Source organism: Cynocephalus volans, chromosome 15 (assembly GCF_027409185.1).
Source record: "Cynocephalus volans isolate mCynVol1 chromosome 15, mCynVol1.pri, whole genome shotgun sequence".
Classification (NCBI taxonomy): Eukaryota; Metazoa; Chordata; class Mammalia; order Dermoptera; family Cynocephalidae; genus Cynocephalus; species Cynocephalus volans.
In genome coordinates, this window is record NC_084474.1 from 56,267,292 (window position 1) to 56,286,265 (window position 18,974).

General features: G+C 37.4%; 1 protein-coding gene across 1 annotated transcript in view; it reads left to right on the forward strand.

The window, feature by feature from the left end:
• The first annotated feature begins 700 nt into the window (after positions 1-700).
• The window catches only part of RNF19A (ring finger protein 19A, RBR E3 ubiquitin protein ligase), a 68,928-nt gene continuing 50,654 nt past the window's right edge, over positions 701-18,974 (forward strand). The window contains exon 1 of the mRNA XM_063079823.1: positions 701-1,084. The gene's annotated coding sequence lies outside the window, so the exon portion shown is untranslated. The remainder of the gene's footprint in view (positions 1,085-18,974) is intronic.

Here is an 18,974-nt window from a genome sequence, read left to right on the forward strand (position 1 = left end):
AGGGACGGAACAGATAAAGCTGGATTAAAGTAAGTCAGAATATATTAGCAATCAATAAAGACTGAAATACGAATTTTGAAGACGTAGACTTTGTGAACTATCAAAAAATGAAATAAAAGAGGTGAACGGAAGATATTCACCCGAACCTTCACAAAGGGTATTACTGTGCGAAGACTTGAGGTCCATAAAACTACAAGCCGTACAGCGTGCTGCAGCTCTCCGGACAGCACATTCCCTCGCCGACAGGGACAAGAGCTGCAATATCCCGGCCCTACTCTCCCTGGGGCTGCCAATCAAGCAGGTGAGCCCTGAGAACACAAAGGAATGAATAAGGCTGTGCGAAATGCCAAGAGCCGGGGTCCTGAAGGTGGCATCCCCTTCTCCTCGGTGCAGCTGCAGCCATCCTGACCTGTCCTAGGCCACGCTCTCTGGGCGGGGAAACACCTGCCCCACAGCCCAGCCCGCTTCCGGCCAAGCCCTGCGGGAGGGAGGGGCAGCTGACGGCCCCGCCCGGGACACCGGCACCTTGGGCGCTCCTGCGCGGGCGCCGGGAGAACGTGCGCAAGCGAACGACCCCGTCCCAGAGCCGCCCGCGGCGAGCCCCGTGGGCGTGACGCCATGACGCACAGCACGCGTGCGGCGGGGCGGGGCCGGCGGCCCGGGGCGGGGAGCAGGAGGAGGCGGGGAAAGCGGGGGCTGAGGGCGGGGGAGAATGGCAGTTGCGGTGCTGGTTCCCGGGAGCAGCCGTCTAGCCGGAACTGCGGAGGAGTTCGGAAAAGTGGCCGTTGGGACCCCTCCCCTTCTTTTCCCCCGCCCCAGCTGAGAGGCGCCTCCGCGAGTCTGAGGGACCCTCCCCCGTACTTCCTCCAGTTTCTGTCGCCGCTGTCGGGCGATGGGCCTGTTCTCCTGCACCCCTGCGCCGCCGCCGCCGCTCTGAGGAGTTAGATACCGGCGGGCACCGGAGGAGGTTGCGCCCGGGAGCTGGAGGGTAGGGGCGGCTCCCGTTTCTGACCTGAGGCGCTCTGGCCCGGCCGCTGCCCTAGCGCCCCTCCCCGGGACGGAAATGGATTCGGAAGTCCCGCGGGTAAGGCGCCGGCTTGCCGTGCCCAGCGCGGGGTCGGGGCTGGGGACTGCCGGTGGGGCTGCGGGGGTTAGGTCTCGAGCTGGTTCCCGGTCCCCTGCCCTGTCGGGCGCCCCCTGGGCCGCGCGGGCGGGGGCGCAGCGTGGGATCCGCCCCGGGCGCAGTCCTCCTGGCCCGGGTATTTGTGGAGCCGGCGCCGGTCCCGGCAATATTGTGACGGGCGGAGGCGGCGCTCCCTTCGAGCACTCCAGGGGCCCCTGAAGCGGGCGAGACCTCCGGGCGGCTGCGGTGGGGAGGCGGCGGGGGCGGAGCGCATTCCTGACGGGTGAAATCGGCTCTTACTGGACCGATTTCCGGGCCTCGCTGCAAATTCGGAGCTGGGGATTTCGCCCCCCAACCCTTGCTGCCTGGGGCCCTGGGGAAGGGGAGCCAGATATCAGGGAAGGTTTATCCGGGGGAGCTATCATCCCCTTTAAAAGCAGAAATTACACGAAAAAATGGTGTAGTCTTGGCATAAAATATGCGTCAATAGGGGTCTTCCGGGATTGTCTCCATGCTAAACCTTCAGGGTGTTCCCACCCTCGCCCGGGAAGTAATGCCACTACTTTTAATTTCCAGTTTTTCCAGTCATCTGGGTTCCATTCTGCCGTTTCTCTTTTTCCCCCTTTTCCATTAATGGGAAGAAAAAGAAGTTTAGGGTTCATTAACCCCGCGACAAGGGCAGTAAATAAAACAGGGAAGAGTGGATAAGGCTGTATATGGGAGAGAGAAAGGTTTAATTTTTTCCCATTGGCCCTTGGAGGTTTGAAATGTACGAAAGATGCTTTATTCTGTTTAATATTTACTATTCGAAATATTGCAGAATGTTCTCTGTTAGGTTGATGTTGGAAAGGACGACGTTAAGGGCAATTTTCAAACCTCAGTGCCGGCTGGAAATGCTAGTTTTAAATGTTAGTAAACAGTAGAGGCATAAAGCAATCCTTTCCCTTGATCGGTTGCCTTAAAGTGTTTGTGAGTTTTCCTTTCCATTGCACAGCACATTTTCAGTAAGAACATGGCTGTCTTTTTATTGTTTGTTTGTTTTCTTATTTTAACCTAGATTCGTTGAGCCATTTGGTTGTATGAAGTCTGACGATATGCCTAAGTTTTATTTTCAGTTTTGCCATTAACCAGTTTAAAGCATATCTTACCACTTCTGTTTATAATTAAGGCCATTATATTTGCCTGTTTATGTTTATTCTTCTTTAACACTGAACTGTCTGAGTTGAATTAAAATGTAAATGATTCTCTCTGTTTAGTAAATGGCGATGATCTTATTTTCAAGTGTTCTTTCCTTGCTACATGCAGTTCCATAGTAAGGATTTAGAATGACGTGTTGGGACTTAATAAAACAAATGCAAAACAATAAAACCCACTTTTTAAATATACAGTTTTCTAATATACATGTTCTAATCCATTGGCTTTAAGGTAGTTAAAGTTGGTAGTTAAGTTTTCATGTGTCCATGGAAAATATTTTAATATCATTGCAAGGTGTCTTTCTGAGGAAAAAATTACATTTGGCAACTAACGTTAGTGTATTTTTTAAATATCTCAGGCTTCAGGGAAGACTCCAGTAAGATTAATTTCTAAAACTGCAACTTTATTTCAGGAGTTGAAATATAACCGGATAGTTACTATCCGAGTAGCTGCTTGAAATATTGTCTCATCTGGGGAGTTCCTCTGTTGATCATTAAAGGACTGTCCATTTTTCTGCCAACCAACCAGTGTTGGAATATATTTTTTAAATAATGGTGGTGCTTTGTTAAATTTTTGGTGCCTTTCTACTTGACTAAATCATATTATTTTCTACCTAACATATGAGAGGCACTAAGATGAGCATCTTAGTGGAAAGTAAATGCACTTTCCAAATTTGAACATAGGTGAAGTCATAAGCAATATTTTTGCAATTGTGAATATAAGACACTTGGGGTCACCTCTCTTAAATGGGATCAGATTGAAAGATACTATTTGTTATGGAGTTGTTAGATGGAATTAAATATGGTTAATTTGAGGTAAACTTTTTTTAACATTTGAAAGAATCTCTTGTATGTTATGACAGCTTCTTATTTTAAACAATTAGATGTATCACTGAAATTCTTTGGGTTCTAATCATTTCTCCCTCGCCCTGCCTTTTTTTTTCTTTTTCTTTTTGTTTAATCTGGAGGGCATTGAGGATTGAGAAATGTAATTTTCTGAAATTTCCAAAAGGGAGAAAAAGGCAAAATATTTGTGATAACATGTAAAAGTCCCTAGTCAAGTGCTGGGCATAGAGTAAGCTGGAGATAAATTTTGTTGCATTTACATCTAAATCACTCAATTATATCCTCTCCACTCAGATTATATAGGAAATCTTAGAGAATTGTTTTTTTGGATGCTACTAACAGTGACAATTGATTGTCAAATGCAGACTGGTTTGATACTGACTAAGCTTATGTCCTTTTATTGTTTTTTATCATTGAGGCCCAGATAAAAATTGGGCCTTCTTGGGCTGAAAGCCAAAGTAAAGTTGAATTTCTAAATTTATATTTGATTGCATATTGCGTTGTATTTGGCAAACTAGCACATCATAGCAAAGTAGTAGTTTAATGATTGAAAGGACGTGTACAGAGTACTTCAGCTTAAGAGCGTTAGTTTAATTCCTGTTTAGCAAAATATTAATCTGATTACTTATAGAAAATAACTAAATTTTCCTTACTCAGGCAATTTTTTTTTTCCAACCAGGAATAATTATTTTTATTCTCTTTTTTTAAGTCATAAGATGTCAGTTCTTTGGCTGACAGAAAATGCATAACATCTAAACAACATGTGCACAATGACACCTGCACAACTAAAGACGAAGGGATAATAAATATTCCTTTAATAAACATATCTGTATTTCAAATTGTGGTCGATTTCAACCAAAAAAGTGAACTCATTTTGGGTGTCGAGTGACAGAAGAAGCATCTGCTCTCTGGTAATGTTGGGGGACCTGAACACTTCTCAGCATTGGATAGAGCATCTAGGCAACAAATCAACAGAGTAACCATTATTCTTTCAGAGGGAGAGAAATCTAGGGTTATCAGTGGTGGGAAGGGGGAGGAAGAGGATGGGAAGAGATTGAACAAGGGGCATAAAGAATAAGTACAGTTTGTAGCAATATATATACTCGTAATGTTGCTTTGATCAACATATGTCAACACTGAATCCCCAAAATATGTATAATCAATTATGATTCAATAAAAAAAATTTTTTAACATTTTTAAAAGTTGGATATTTCATTTGTTTCTCAATAGCTGTCATATGTTAGTGATACTTTCTGTAATAAAGTGGAAAAATTAGCACATTTTGATACAGTAGTTTTTGCTCATATTGCTCTTTATGTGACTGCCAATAACACCTGAAGAATTATTTTTATTGGTGACATTTTTCTGAAAGCTATGCCATAAGCATTAAAACCATTATATAATCTTGCCTCTTAATGTTATCTATTTTTATTTTAAAAGTCAATTGCTAGAGAATTACTACTTGTTAATTTGTTTTAGAGGTCCTCTTTGGGAATATTTCGTTATGTGAAGGTCTCAACAGGACAGAACTGATGAGTTTTTTTAGCTTTCAAATAAATTTGTGTGTTGAATTATGAAGCAAAATCTTGCTAAGTAATCACCCTAGTTTGTTTAAGCCCAAAAGAAACTTCAAAACTTAGTCTTTGGTCCAAAAAACTGGAGCTGGCCCCTTAATATTATGTACTCTTAATGTTTTCAACGTCTGCCCTACTCTGGAGATCCTTGAGAGTAAAAATAGTGCTGTTAAAATGTGAATAGCAGGCAGGTTACTAGTTGAAGAGACACTTTTGTGGTGGTGAGCCGTGAAGAGGGAGCAGACTAGGTAGAGGAAAGCAGCAAGACAAGGAGAAGCTATAGGCAGTGTGATAGTATTAAGCTTCCAGATAAATATTACATAGCATAGTAATATAAATAATGTGTCACAAAAATAGGTGGTCATTAGTATGAATGTATTGATTTATAGTTTGTAATTTCTGAGTCAAGTATTTGCATTTGCTCCCTCAAATGGTAAAGTATTCTAATTATTCTTACGTGTGATCGCAGATGAGCTAATGTGTGTGAAATGTGCAGTAGATAATGCACATAGTGATGGCAGGGACCATTCTCTTTCTTCACTCTTAAGGTCTCAGCACTTAGCATAAAGCCTGGCAATAATAGGTGTTGAATGAGTATTTGCTAACCAAATAAAGTATCTATGATATAAGGTAGCTATTGTATTTCATAACTTTCTCTATAGCAGTGCTGTCCAATAGAAACAATGTGAGTCACAATCGTAATTTAAGATTTTCTAGTGCCACATTAAAAAAATGAAAAGAAACAGGTGAAATTAATTTTCATAACATATTTTATTTAACCCAACATAATCCAAAATATTATCATTTCAACATGTACTAATGAGTGACTTTACATTCTTTTATTCATACTGGACAGCATAGCTGTAGGGGCATTTTGTGTGACATATTCCTTTTTACAGAAATTCTTTGTCTTTTTGATAGACTTTTTGCTAGTCTTTTTCTAACTGATTGGCATGTGTTTTGATGCCAAGTACAGAATTCCATATGCCATTGAATTAGAATTATTGAGTTAGATTGAAAATTAGGGTACCTGTCTTCTGCTTTTGGTTTTACATCTTCCCAAAAATGACTTTGTGCTATGTTTTCTTTTTCTGGCTATAAAAGGAGGGAGAATGTGCTATCATGTGTTTCATTGGATTGGTATATATTAATTATGTCTTTGAAACACTCTGAACTCAAGGCTATTACAAAAGAGGTCTTTTCATTATTATTCATTAACTTGTCGTGGAGGCTCAGTATGAAAACAAAAGCAGTCCTCTTGAGACTACTGGATATGGAGTGACCTATTACCTCCCATGTTGGAATCAGTTATAATGAGTAAATCAATACAAGATACTCTTGTAACGTATAGAATCAGAAGTGACTAGATTGGGTTGAGCACCAGATTTTAAACGTCTAATCTGTTTAAATATTGCCTGAACTAATCTGTCCTTCAGTTTTTGTTTCTACAAATATCTGGGACTTCTTATAGAGGCATCCTTAAATCAAAGTCATGAAATAAGGTGCTTTGGAAGGGAGGGTGGGAACTGGTAAGTAGTGAGTAGGTAAGTGGAAAAATAAAAGTAACCATTTAGAAAAGCCTGTCATTCAGGGTATGTGATGTATAGAAAGCATAATGATTAATTCTTTTATCCAAACCAAGAGTGGCAGTAGTTACCTAGTAAGCAGCTGAGAGACTTCTGGTTGTATATATAGCCAAATCAAATAGATGTCTCCTTATAACCATACCTTTTACTTTTAAAATAAACAATGTTTTATTACAGATAAACATGAAATAGCCTTACTGAAGTCTTTAGCAAAAATTTTTGGAACCGTGTTGTAGTAGGTTAAATAGTAGCCCCCAAAAAGATATGTTCACATCCTAATCCCCAGAACCTGTAAATATCACCCTATTTGGAAAAAGGGTCTTTGCAGATGTAATTAAGAATCTTGAGATCAGATCATCCTAAATTATCCAGGTAGCCTCAAAATCCAGTGACAAGTGTCCTTATAAGGGAAAGTACAGTGAAGACACACAGAAGAGGAGGAGGCAGCCAATGTGGCCATGGAGTGATGTGGACACAAGCCAAGAAATGCTTCTAGTCACCAAAAACCGGAATAAGCAAAGAACAGATTCTCCCCTAGAGCCCCAAGAAGGGAGCTTTAGCACTACTTGATTTTGGACCTCTAGCCTCTAGAACTATGAGAGAATTAAATTCTGTTGTCTTAAGCCATCCAGTTTGTTACAGCAGCCACAGGAAATTAATATACAGTGAAAAGTCTTCAGTAAACTAAAGATCTGTGCATATCTCTGTTTTATCATCATGCATTGCAACTTGTATAAGAGACCGGACAGTCCTTCCTTTAGAATTCTCTTTCTTAGAAATATCAGAGGAAGGGGCCGGCCCGTGGCTCTCTCCGGAGAGTGCGGTGCTGATAACACCAAGGCCATGGGTTCTGATCCTATATAGAGATGGCCATTTAGCTCACTGGTTGAACGTGGTGCTGAGAACACCAAGCCAAGGGTTAAGGTCCCCTTACTAGTCATCTTTAAAAAAAAAAGAAAAGAAAGAAATATCAGAGGAAGTTCCTTAATACCCTGCAGTCTCAACAGGCTTAAATATCCTGTAAGATTTATTTTTGCTTATGTCATTTCTTTCCTATCTCTCCCAACTTACCCCTTCTTTGCTCTTTTTAAGATGTAGTTGATATTTGGGGGACGGGGATGAGTAAAACATTGATAGGGATAAGCTAACAAGTTTTGTCCTCTTAAGGTGCAATTCCTAAAAGTTCCTCTTCCCACCTTTTCTGTTTCCTTTACTGGATTCTCCTGTTCATCTTACATACTAATTTGGAATGCTACAGGGCTTAGTCCCTAACTTTCTTATATTTACTCTCTTGGTGATTTCATCTGTGCTTATGATTTTTACAGACAGTATAACAACTACTCCCAAATTTACATCTCTAGGCCAGACTTTTTCCCCAAATTACAGGCTTGACAAACAGGTATTTAGATGTACATCTCCACATTTTGTAAGATATCTGAAATTTAAATGCCTAAAAACGAAATCCTGGTCTTGGCTTCTCCCTAAAACTTTTCACAGCCTTCCTCATTTCAGTTGATAGCAGTTTCATCCTTCTGGTTAATCAAGCCAAAGTTCTCTTGCAGTTCATCAGGAAACAAAACATATCCTCAGCACTTCTATTGATGAGCCATCATCATCTCTCTCCTTGATGATTGCAGTAGTCTTCAAACTGTCCTTCATCTACCACCCTCGCACGCCTCATCTAGTCTTAACACCAGAATGATCATTTTAAACTATGCAGATTCTTAACTATCTCCATCTGTTTAAAAACCCCCTAAGTTTCCCCACCTCACTTAAAAACCAAAGTCCTTACAGTGGCCTATGACCCCATACTACCTGGCGCCATTACATTCTGACCTATCTCATATATTGTTTGCCCTGTTCATTTACCTTTGGCCACATTCTGGCCTAGCTATTTCTTGAACATACCAGGTACATTCCTCCCTTAGGGCCCTTTTTCTCTCTGCATTGGGTGCTGTTCCCCCAGGTTTCCACATAGCTAACTCCTTTACCTGCTTCAAGTCTTTGCTTAAATGACACCTTTTCACTGAGACTCTGATCACCTTGTTTAAAATTGTAATCAGCACCACACACACTCCTGATCTCCTTTACTCTGCTTAACTTTTTTCCCTACCCTCTAGCAAAGAATCACATTAAATTATTTAGACGAAGTTTTTAGAATATCGTGAACTTCTCTATAAAAGCATGAGCAATTTTTAGTAGTGTTTATTCATAATTACTGATCTAGAATGATTTGTGGAAATAGGTGTTGGGCCTTGAAAGAAGAGTAGGACTTTATATTAGCACAGAAGATGAAAAGAGTATTCCAGGCAGAGACAAAGGCATAAGAAAACTGACGGAGTTGAAAGTATGTATGTTTTGTTAAGATATTTAACAAATAAGTCAATTGACTAGAATGTGGGATTTTTATGTAGGAAAACATTGAGAGACTAAGGTTAGACTGTGGAGGGCTTTGGATGGCATGTGAAGTTTGAAATTTATACTTTATCTGTGGAAAACAGATGGAAATTTGTAAGCAGACCTTAACAGAGAGGCTAATGTGATAACTCAGACACCAAGTGTTAATAAAGGCCTAAACTAGGAAGTAAGATAGTAGAAAGAGCATTGAGACTTTTGCTGTGCCACCTCAGCTCTTTGGGTAAATCACAATCTCTAGACCAGTGTTGTCCAGTAGAACTTTTTGTGATGAAGGAATTGTTCCAGACCTGTGCTGTCCAGTATGGTAGCCAGTAGCCACATATGGCTACAAAGCATTTGAAATGTGACTAGTACAGCTGAGGAACTGAAATTTAAATTTAAATTTAATTCAGTTATATTTAAATAGCCTCATGTGGCTAGTGGTGATATGTTGACCGAGTAGCTCTAGATTTCAGTTTTCTCACATTTAAAATGTAGAGGTTAGATTAGAATACTAGTGTCACTGGAAGGATAGGTTCCACAGCCAAATAAAGTTGGTGCAGTCTTCTCAGGGTGAGTGGGTATTCGAGCGGATGTATGTGTGCATGATTAGTGTTGTGAAATAGTTCCAGGGTTTGTAGCCTTTTCACTCTGTGTCTCCATGACTTATTTAAGAGACTCATTCTGTCTCTTGATGGCTGCTTTTTCAAATTGGTCTTTAGATTGATGCCTCCCAGGAATCAATACTTAAATATCTAATATATTTAATTTAATAGTATGTTTTAGAATTAAACTAGTTTTGTTTCTTTTGAATTCTCAATGAGAAAACCATAACAATGATAAACTTTTATGATTGTTTACCTGCTGTGTAATTCTAGACTCTTCTGTTTACTTTAGAAAATATTCTTCTACTTGTTTTCTTCCCTTTATAAAATTACTATTTTCTTTGTGTTTGAGTTTTTATCTCATTTGGGGGGGGGGGGTTGTTTAGAGAGAAGCTAATATGAATGCTGTGTATACAAAGGAAAATAGACACATTTTGCTTATTGTGCCTTTTGTTTCCCAAGAGGTGTTCTTAGAATGACTTTGTAATTTGAAGAAAAATTTAACAATAGCTTCCAAGACCTCTACCAAGCACCTCTTCTAGTCTGTACTCTACTTCCTTATATGTATATATCATGAAATTACACACATACAATGATTTAGCTAATCAAGGGTCTTACCCCCTTGCTCATTGTGTTCTTGAGGAGAAAGAGGCAGATGAGCTTCTAAAGTTGGAGAGGTGGGATGCTGCTATTATCAATAATTTATATGGGGGTGGTAGGAGAAACTTCTTGAAAAATTGGTTAGGACAAAATTAGTTTAAATACTTAGCACTTATAATTATCCAAATGGTAGAATTACTCAGATTAATCATGAAACTAGGTGAAATTCTATTTGCAAAGATTATATCCATTCCACTGAATTTACTAAGCCAGAAAAGTGTACTAAACTTGAAAGAATTTGGAGACATTTTAAAAGATCAAAATAAAAATTTAAGAAATTGTTTATCCCAGAAAATCTTAATTACCCACTTTTAACCCTAGAGTGTTCTTTGTATTAAAACTGTCAGTATATTTGTATGGTAGAATCACAGTCTGTTACAACTATGGGATCTTAGACATTATCTGGTCTGAATCACGTTAGCTTTCAAATAAGGAAATTGAAATTTTAAAAAGTATACAGACCTGGCTAAGCTCTCACACTAGGTTAGTGTTTACCTTCTGTTGATCTACTGCGATGTGTATTTTAACCAGTTGAGGTAAATTTTTGACAGTTAGATATCTTTTTTAAAAAATCTATTTAAAAATTTACATACCCCTGGGCACATGATCATACCCAGCATTTTGTACTTTGCCTTATATACCATTTCCCTAATGGTGTATTGTTTGCCCTTCTTATCAAAGAGGACTGGAATGAGCCAGGCAAAATGTTTTTAATCTTTTATTAATTGGGAAAATGGAATGAATAATGTTTTTTCCTTTCTGCAGCAGCTTGCTTTTTGTAATGGATTGAGTAATGAGTATTATTTGTAATGAGTATTATTAAAACCACAAAGCACATTCTGTTCTACCTTCCAATCAAGAATATGCTGAAATAGGTAAATGTTTCAGGTGAGTGTTTGTGAAGCTGCTTAAAAAATATCTCTTTTAGGAGGCTTCATGGCATATGGGAATAGTTTATTCTGAACTTTTAGTTTCCATTTCTTGGAGATCATAGAAACTGTCAAAGATAGAACTCAAGGTAGTATATCCTGATTTGGATAAGCATTCACTTTCCAAAAAACTTTCAAGAAACTGTCCACACTAATGATCTGTTAAATTATCTCCATCTCACTCATTTGTAAGTGGTTGAATTGAAAATATTTATTCCATTTCTGATATGAGAAAAACCACTAGAGTTAGGTTTGTAGCTATATAAACATAAGAAAACTGGAAACTAGGCCGGCCCATGGCTCACTCGGGAGAGTGTGGTGCTGATAACACCAAAGCCACGGGTTCAGATCCCATGTAGGGATGGCCGGTTAGCTTATTGGGTGAGCGTGGTGCTGACAACACTGAGTCAAGGGTTAAGATCCCCTTACCGGTCATCTTTAAAAAAAAAAAAAGAAAAGAAAACTGGAAATGTTATTTATATTTAGGTTTGAGAAATTTCTGTAGTATAATATATTTTAAACTTCCAAGTGGCCAACTATTCTCATTAAATTAGAAAAGCCATTTCAGAGACAATAATTTGTTTCAAATAATTTTATGTGTAGTAATCCTTCTGACAGTTTTATCTGGTAAAATTTACACTGCTCTCAGATATTTATAATAGTTATAGCTAATATTTATCAAGTGAATAATATGTGCCACACCCTATGCTGAATTCTTTATATGTTATTTAATCTTCATAATAATCTATGGTACTATTAATATTTCTGCTTCACAGTTGAAGAAACTGAGTCTTAGTAACTTAATCCAGTGTCACACAACTAGCTAATATAAGTTTCAGGCTGAATTTGAACCCAAGGTATATTGCTTTACTCTATGGTTTACTCTCTCAATAAAATATACTCTATCATTAGCCCATGTTTGTATAGCATTTTGAAAACTTTTCCCCCCAAACTACTCTAAATTTTATTACCTCATTTTATCTCCCAATTCTGAGTTAGGTAAGATAGGTAATTATGTTGGAAACAGACAACCCAAAGTCTCATGGTGGAACACAAAAAATTATTTCTCACACAGAACCATGTGGATATTTTAGATATTCAGATTGTTTCCATCTTTTGACTCCTATCCACTGAGGTCTACTTGGAGTCAACCACTGGGTTTACTACATTTAGCCAGCTGTTGAGTGAAGAGAAAGCTTGAAGGATGTTTGAAGGGATGATTTAGGGGCCAGTCCTTGAAAGGGCGTACATTGTTGTACTCAAATTGCATTGGCCAGGACTAGTCACATGGCTACACCTAGCTACAAGTAAAGTGGAAAATGTAGTCCTCCTTTGTGCTCAAGAGGAAAATGAAACAGACAGGCATATAGCATCTCTGCCACAATTGTGTTTTCCCTATTTTACAGATAATACAAAGATGTTGTTACTGAATTAAAGCCATGAAACCATTTGGTAGAGATCTCACAGAACCCAGAGATCTGCATATAATATGCTTATGTTTCTGAGGAGACATTGAAGTAGTTGGAAGGCATTTAGATTATATTTATAGCACCATTGCTGCCTTTCTTATTGAGCATTAAATGTTTCGCCCCTTTGTGTCTGTTACATTTTAAACAGATACTGCTGATTGACTTACCTTATGTAATAATAAACAATACTTTTCAGTGGTAATTGCCATTTTAAGTGAAGATGACATAATAGCACTATAATATCTTTATATACATATTTATAGTTAACTGCCCTTTGAATATACAGTATTGATTTACCTTTATATGATTTTTATTTTCAATACATGTGATGGATTACTCTAGGCCATCCACCCACCCAAAGTTTATTCTTGCATGTTGAATCAGAGACATCTGTTTAGGGATGAATGCTGTTTTTTAACTTTCCACAAATCTTAATTCTTGTGGAAAGAGCTGCAACTTCACATCTTATTGGAATAGAAGTATGTTCTAACTGAGCTTATAATTGGTACAGATATTAATATTGTACTAATAATGTAAATTAGTGACAGCAGAAAAGATTTACAGAAACTGATGTTAATTTTTACTGGAAAGTTAAATTCTAACATCTCGGCAGTAGCAGTTAACTTTTCATTACACTTTAGACTTCTTGGAGAATCTGTTGAAAGCTATGGATGTATCCTATCACTAGAATATACATATATTCACAATTTAGTATACGGTTTGAGATTTCACATGTTTCTCTGAAGCTAGTCCATCCATTAGCTCTTATTTTTAGCATTTTTATCCTTTTCCAAAAATTTACTGTGCCTATTATATGTTTACTTTAGCAGGCTAAATAAAGTAATGTTTAATAAGTCAGAGTTTTTATGCAGTGTCTGTCTCCTTACTATTATTTGGACAGAAAGAATTATGCCCAGAGAATGCATTGCTGCTTAGTATCTGAATTTGGCAGTTAAATTGGGGAATAGATTTATTAGAGGAAAAATATGGCATTTCCAGATCTGAAGTTGGCAAGTTAAGCAAGTCTTATAAGTAAGCATATAGGTTTTGAGTGACATATCTTAAAAATAACTTTAAACATTTAAATAACTTTTTCTGAGTAATAGCAAACTTCATTAACGAACTCTAGTGATTTATCTCTGAGAAAGCTATTTATGAAAATCCAATTTAATGTCTCACACTTCTCTTAATGATGTGGCTCAGATTTACAAAAACTCCATTTACTTTGAGCCGAAATTAGCTTGTGTAGGAATATATCATTTCTAGCACATCACTTCTAATTGTGGTCTGATCAAAGAATGGCTTATGATAATTATTCTGTATTTTTGGTAGTCAGCTACTACATAAATTGTACATAGCCATATGTAAATATAATGGAACGGTGTTTGCAACACTACATATAGGAGATGTTACAGAAAGATAGGTGCTTCCTTTTCTCATTGTCTTTGGAACCCTTATTTAACACTAGAGGCAGATCAGAGCCAGAATAGTGAGTCAGCTCTTGAGGATTTAACCCATTGTTTATGTACTAATATTGGTTCCTGAAGTTGTGAACAGTGAGCTAAATGAGTATTCTCTATCATTTGGTTAGATAACTAGTGATTCCTTTTTGGGCAACTTAAATTGCCAAAGTGTTATTGTATTAGGAAAACTATTGTCACTGTGAAAGAGTGTTGTCAGAAGTATTTATAGTCTCTTAGGAAGAAAATTTTTAAATGGATTTTGATAACTATTTGTTTAGATTATGGGACTACTGTATATGCCCAAATATAAATCAAGTGGCTTTTTTTCTTTAAAAATTATGCTTAAGACTATTGGGAATCACTTTATTAAAATTTAGATCCTTGTGAAGTCTTTCATGTTACTGTTTGGGGAAGACATAGTCTGAAGTGTCTGTTCAGTGCTTAGTTTATATGTACTAGAATGAAAGTTCTACAGTACCGGGACCTTGTCTGTTTTGTTCACTATTGTATATCCAGCACTTAGAAGAGTGTCTGGAACATGATAGGTACTAAACATATTTGTGAAAGAATAAATGAATTAATACCTAAACAGGTTACTTGGAGCAAAAAGTTTAACAAATTTAGTTATTCCTGGAAGACCTCACAGTTGCAATTATTAGATAATGCAAGAAAACCTCTTAAAGATAATTTTTAAAAAGGAGTCCAGTAAATAGTTATATTGTGGATATCATAAATGCATACTTAAACTTAGGCTAAAATTTCCTGTGACAGCATCATGTGCAGATTAAAGAATACTGTATATCAGAGCCTCGATAAAGATATCCTTCGGGAAACTGCCAGATGTTTAAAAAAATTTTTATACATCTTTCCCCCAAGGAAAAGTTCTCTGGCACAGGGCAGCTGGAGCTCAAGCAGAAAGCCAGAGTCTTATTGGCTTGAGGTATCAGGGAATGGAGTTTGGGACTGCCAGGTGGCTGGAAATGAATGGATAAATCCCAGAAAGGGAGGGAGTTATAATAGGATAGTCCTAAAATCTGTGGATAAAATCCCCTCAAAAACCTGATGTTCCCTAAACTGTGCATGGGAGATTTTAAGGAAATCAATGGAAAACAACAGCTGGAAGGTAGAAAAAGCTGAGTAGAGATTTCAGCTGCTACCCTCTGTAGGGGAGACAGAATTTGGTGTTTGATTCCCACCAAGGTGGAGGGACATGGTAAATATTTGTGCTTTCCACAGACCCACTCCGAAAAAGCATAAAACCAAGTTCCCACAAGTTCATGTTGATTAGCCAGTGATTTAACTGCCAGATAAGATAAAAATCTTTGCTGTTCAGGAGAAGATAAGAGACTATAGATCCTCTACAGCATATCACCCACCATATCCAGTTTATAATAAGCAATTACTAGAGGCATGAAAAGGCAGGAAAATATGGCTCAGTGTCAAGATCCCCTCACCCCTGAAATAAGTAGTGGACCTCCAAATTAGCAGAATTAGCAGACAGACTTTAAAGCCACTGTACTATCTTTAAGGACCTAGGGGGAAATATGATCATAACAACAACAGATGAGTGATCAGTGGAGGAATGGAAACTATAAAAAAGAACAGTTAGATATTCTAGAACTGAAAAGTACAATTTCTAAAACAAAAATTTCACTGGATAAATTTGACAGCAGATTGGAGATGGCAGAGGAAAAAGTTGGTGAACTTGAAGACTGATCAATAAAAATTTGCCAATCTGAAGAATGGAGAAAAAAGATTACAAAAAATGAACAGAGCCTTGGCGGCCACTGGGACAAAATTAAACTAACATACAAATAATTAGAATCCCAGAAGGAGAGGAGAGAGAGAGAGAGAAACAGACAGTAAAGTAAAAAGTATTTAAGGAAGTAATTCCCCCCCAAATTCCATTATTTGGTTTAAATCAACTTCAAATCCAGGAAGTTCAGTGAACCCCAAGCAGGACAACAACAGGGAAAACCACATCTAGGCACATCTTAAACTGCCAGATATCAAAGATAGGAAGAAAATGTTGACTCTAGCCAAAGGAAAAAAAGACACTTTGCATACAGGGGTATTAAAATATCAATGAAAGATGACTTGTCAGAAATGATGGAGGTCAGAAGACAACATAATGACCTATTTAAAGTCCTGAAAAAATAAAGCTATCAACGCCAAATTCTATAATTAGCAAGAATGTCCATAAAAAAATGAAGGCAGAATAAGGACATTTTTCAGATAAAAGTTGAGAGGATTCATTGCTACATACCAAGAAATACTAAAAGAAAGTTCGTGAGGCTGGTGAGAGAAGACAGCAAATGAAACTTGGATCCATAAGAAGGACTAGAGTACCAGAAATGGTAGATATGTTGGTAAGTAGGTTTCACCCTCTGAAAGGACTTTGTAAGCATATAAAGTGATAGAAGAATTTACAGAACAACTTGGTAGAAGTGACTGAATTAAAAATGTAAACTAAGAAGCTGAAAATATAAAATGCTAATAAAGTGTACTTTAAGTATAAAAAAAATGTAAACTATAATTTAAAACATCGTAAAGTTAAAGGGCAAGTGTTTGGAGAAAAATATTGAGTGTTTAATTTCAAAGGAATATTAATGTTCCAGTGTAAAAGGATAAACAATATGAACAGATAAAACATAGGACAGTACACGTGAACAAAATTTAAATTGTTTAGTAATCAAAGAAATGGAAATTGAAGTACATATTTTTTGCTTCTCAGAAAAAACTATTGAGATAATAAATGATGTTGGTGAGAATTCAGGGAAATAAGCACCTTTCTGGCTGATGGGAGTACGAATGGGAACAAAACAGTTTGAGAATTCATATACCAAGAAGAGGCCTATTAAATCAGTGGCTGGATATAGGTGGTCATTATTCAATAACTGGTATTGAGATAACTGGTTAGCCATTTAAAAAACAAATTTTCATGTCTACTTTTCCTAACATTAGAATAAATTGAAATGGATCAAAGATTCAAGCAAAAACTAAACTGTGGAAGTACCAGAAGAAACCATAAGAGCATTCTAAAAATATAATCTTGGAGTGGTCAAGGCTTTTCTAAAACAGGTGTAGAAACCAAAAGTCAGAAAAGAGAAAGATATGTGAATTTGAACACAAAATATTTTTTTGAATTTCTGCATTGGAAAATTGCCATGCAGTCAAATACAGCTTTTTAAGAGATATTTGTCAGTAGTGATACATGATAGCAAGAATCCTTTAAAGAGAACTAGGTCTTATATATCAGGGAAAAGCCCAGCAGCAGGATATGAACACTTGGTTAGTTCACAGAAAGTGAAGTGTAAACGACTTGTGAGAAAATATTAAAAATATCTTTCCCATCAAAGCAAATGTCCTTCTTGGTTTCCCAGTTTCACATACAAATACATCGTCATTAAAATTAAAAATTTTTCTTTCTTCCTTTTTCCATCCTCTCAACATAAGCATATGCTGAAGAAGTTTAATAGCCTGTTATACTTTTGTAATATAGAATGCAGTATCTAAAACAGAAGGTCTTGTTTGCCTTCTTTCTTGACTCTTGAATATAGGATAGCTTCAGGCTTAAGTAGTGACCAAATTAGTGATCAGTAGAAACTCTGCTGAGAATTTTCTGTACCTATTCCTTCTTCACTTAAAAGAAAACAAAAACAAAATACTTTATACTTAGTCCTCTTTCTGTTCTCTTCAACAGTGCTAGGTCCTTTTTTTATTGCATGCATATTTTAGATATGCTGTGTATATCTGGATGTCTGACCTCTAAAAACAAAGAGAAAATTAGAAGTTCTTTGCTGTTATATTTAGTATTTAGACCTTCAGCCCAAAATTTTTAGATTTTCTTCACATTTTAACCTTTTTGAGAGAGACAGAAGAAACCTAATTTTAGCTGAACAACAGAAGTAGAAACATGTTTTAGCACGTAATGGGATTTCCTCTTGGGAAGTAAATTTTTTTTTTTTTAATCTACAAACTTTTTGCCTAACCTTCATTTTCAAAGTACCCTCTAATGCGTTGTAAGTCATTTAGGCACATAGGTGGCTATTAGATTCTGCTAAAATGTTTATGGTTAGGATATTTATTGATGGAATATTTTAAATCTATTACTCTTGAAGTTGTATAGTGTCAAGATACTTAACATGTTTTATGTATCCTGTAGCACTTGTGGGGTCAAAAGTTCTTGTCTTTTCACAGAATTTAAAAAATTGGATGTAGTAAGGCTCTATGGCTTAATAAAGGATCACAGCGGTAGCAACCCAAAAGCATCAGTATTTGTTAGGCACCTGTTATAAGCTACAGATAGTAAGGTATCAGGGACATAAAGCTTATCTTATATTTTGTTTCAGCTAACATTTAGTACAGTACCAAATTTTGTTAAAAATTTCACATTGTCATAAATATCTATTGGAAATGAGTGGTACCATGCATATTTTGCAGTAGAAATCACAGACTCATGAATGTACCTTATTTAAGATATCATAGGTTTAATATCCCTAATTTGAAAATCCATAGTACAAAATGCTCCAAAATCTGAAACTTCAAGCACCAACATAATGTGATGTGCAAAGGAGGATTTCAGATTTTTGGATTTTCAGATTAGAGATACTCAAATGGTATATATTTTGCAAGTATTCCAAAATTTACTTCTGGTCCCAAGCATTTTGGATAAGGGATACTCAGCCTGTGTAACTAAAATTGGCTGAGCCAGGTCTTCCAAATTCTCTTCTTTACACATCCATTACTGAATGTTTTCTGTTTGTGCCTCCAGATGTATATACTCTTCATTCACCCTTCTCTGCCCCACTTTGTGCCTCAGGAGGTTGACCTCTAAGTAGCGCCTCACTTGGCCTCCCTTGTTGGCTTCTGGTTGGATTTAGCCAATGTGAGGCACTGGCAGGATATTAGACAGCCAGAGGAGAAAGGAGCTGAGTAGTCATTCTTCCCACTGCTACTGGGCAGGCCATCTCCAGTAATTGCTCTCTCCCTGCCCCTTCATTCCATGGGGTGACAGTAGCTTCCAGAGTTCTTCATCCCTGTTGGTTCCTTTAATCCCACTCACAACTTTGTAAATATAAGCTTCAGGTACCTGTTTGAGAACGCTTTGTTTTTTGCCAGGACCTTGA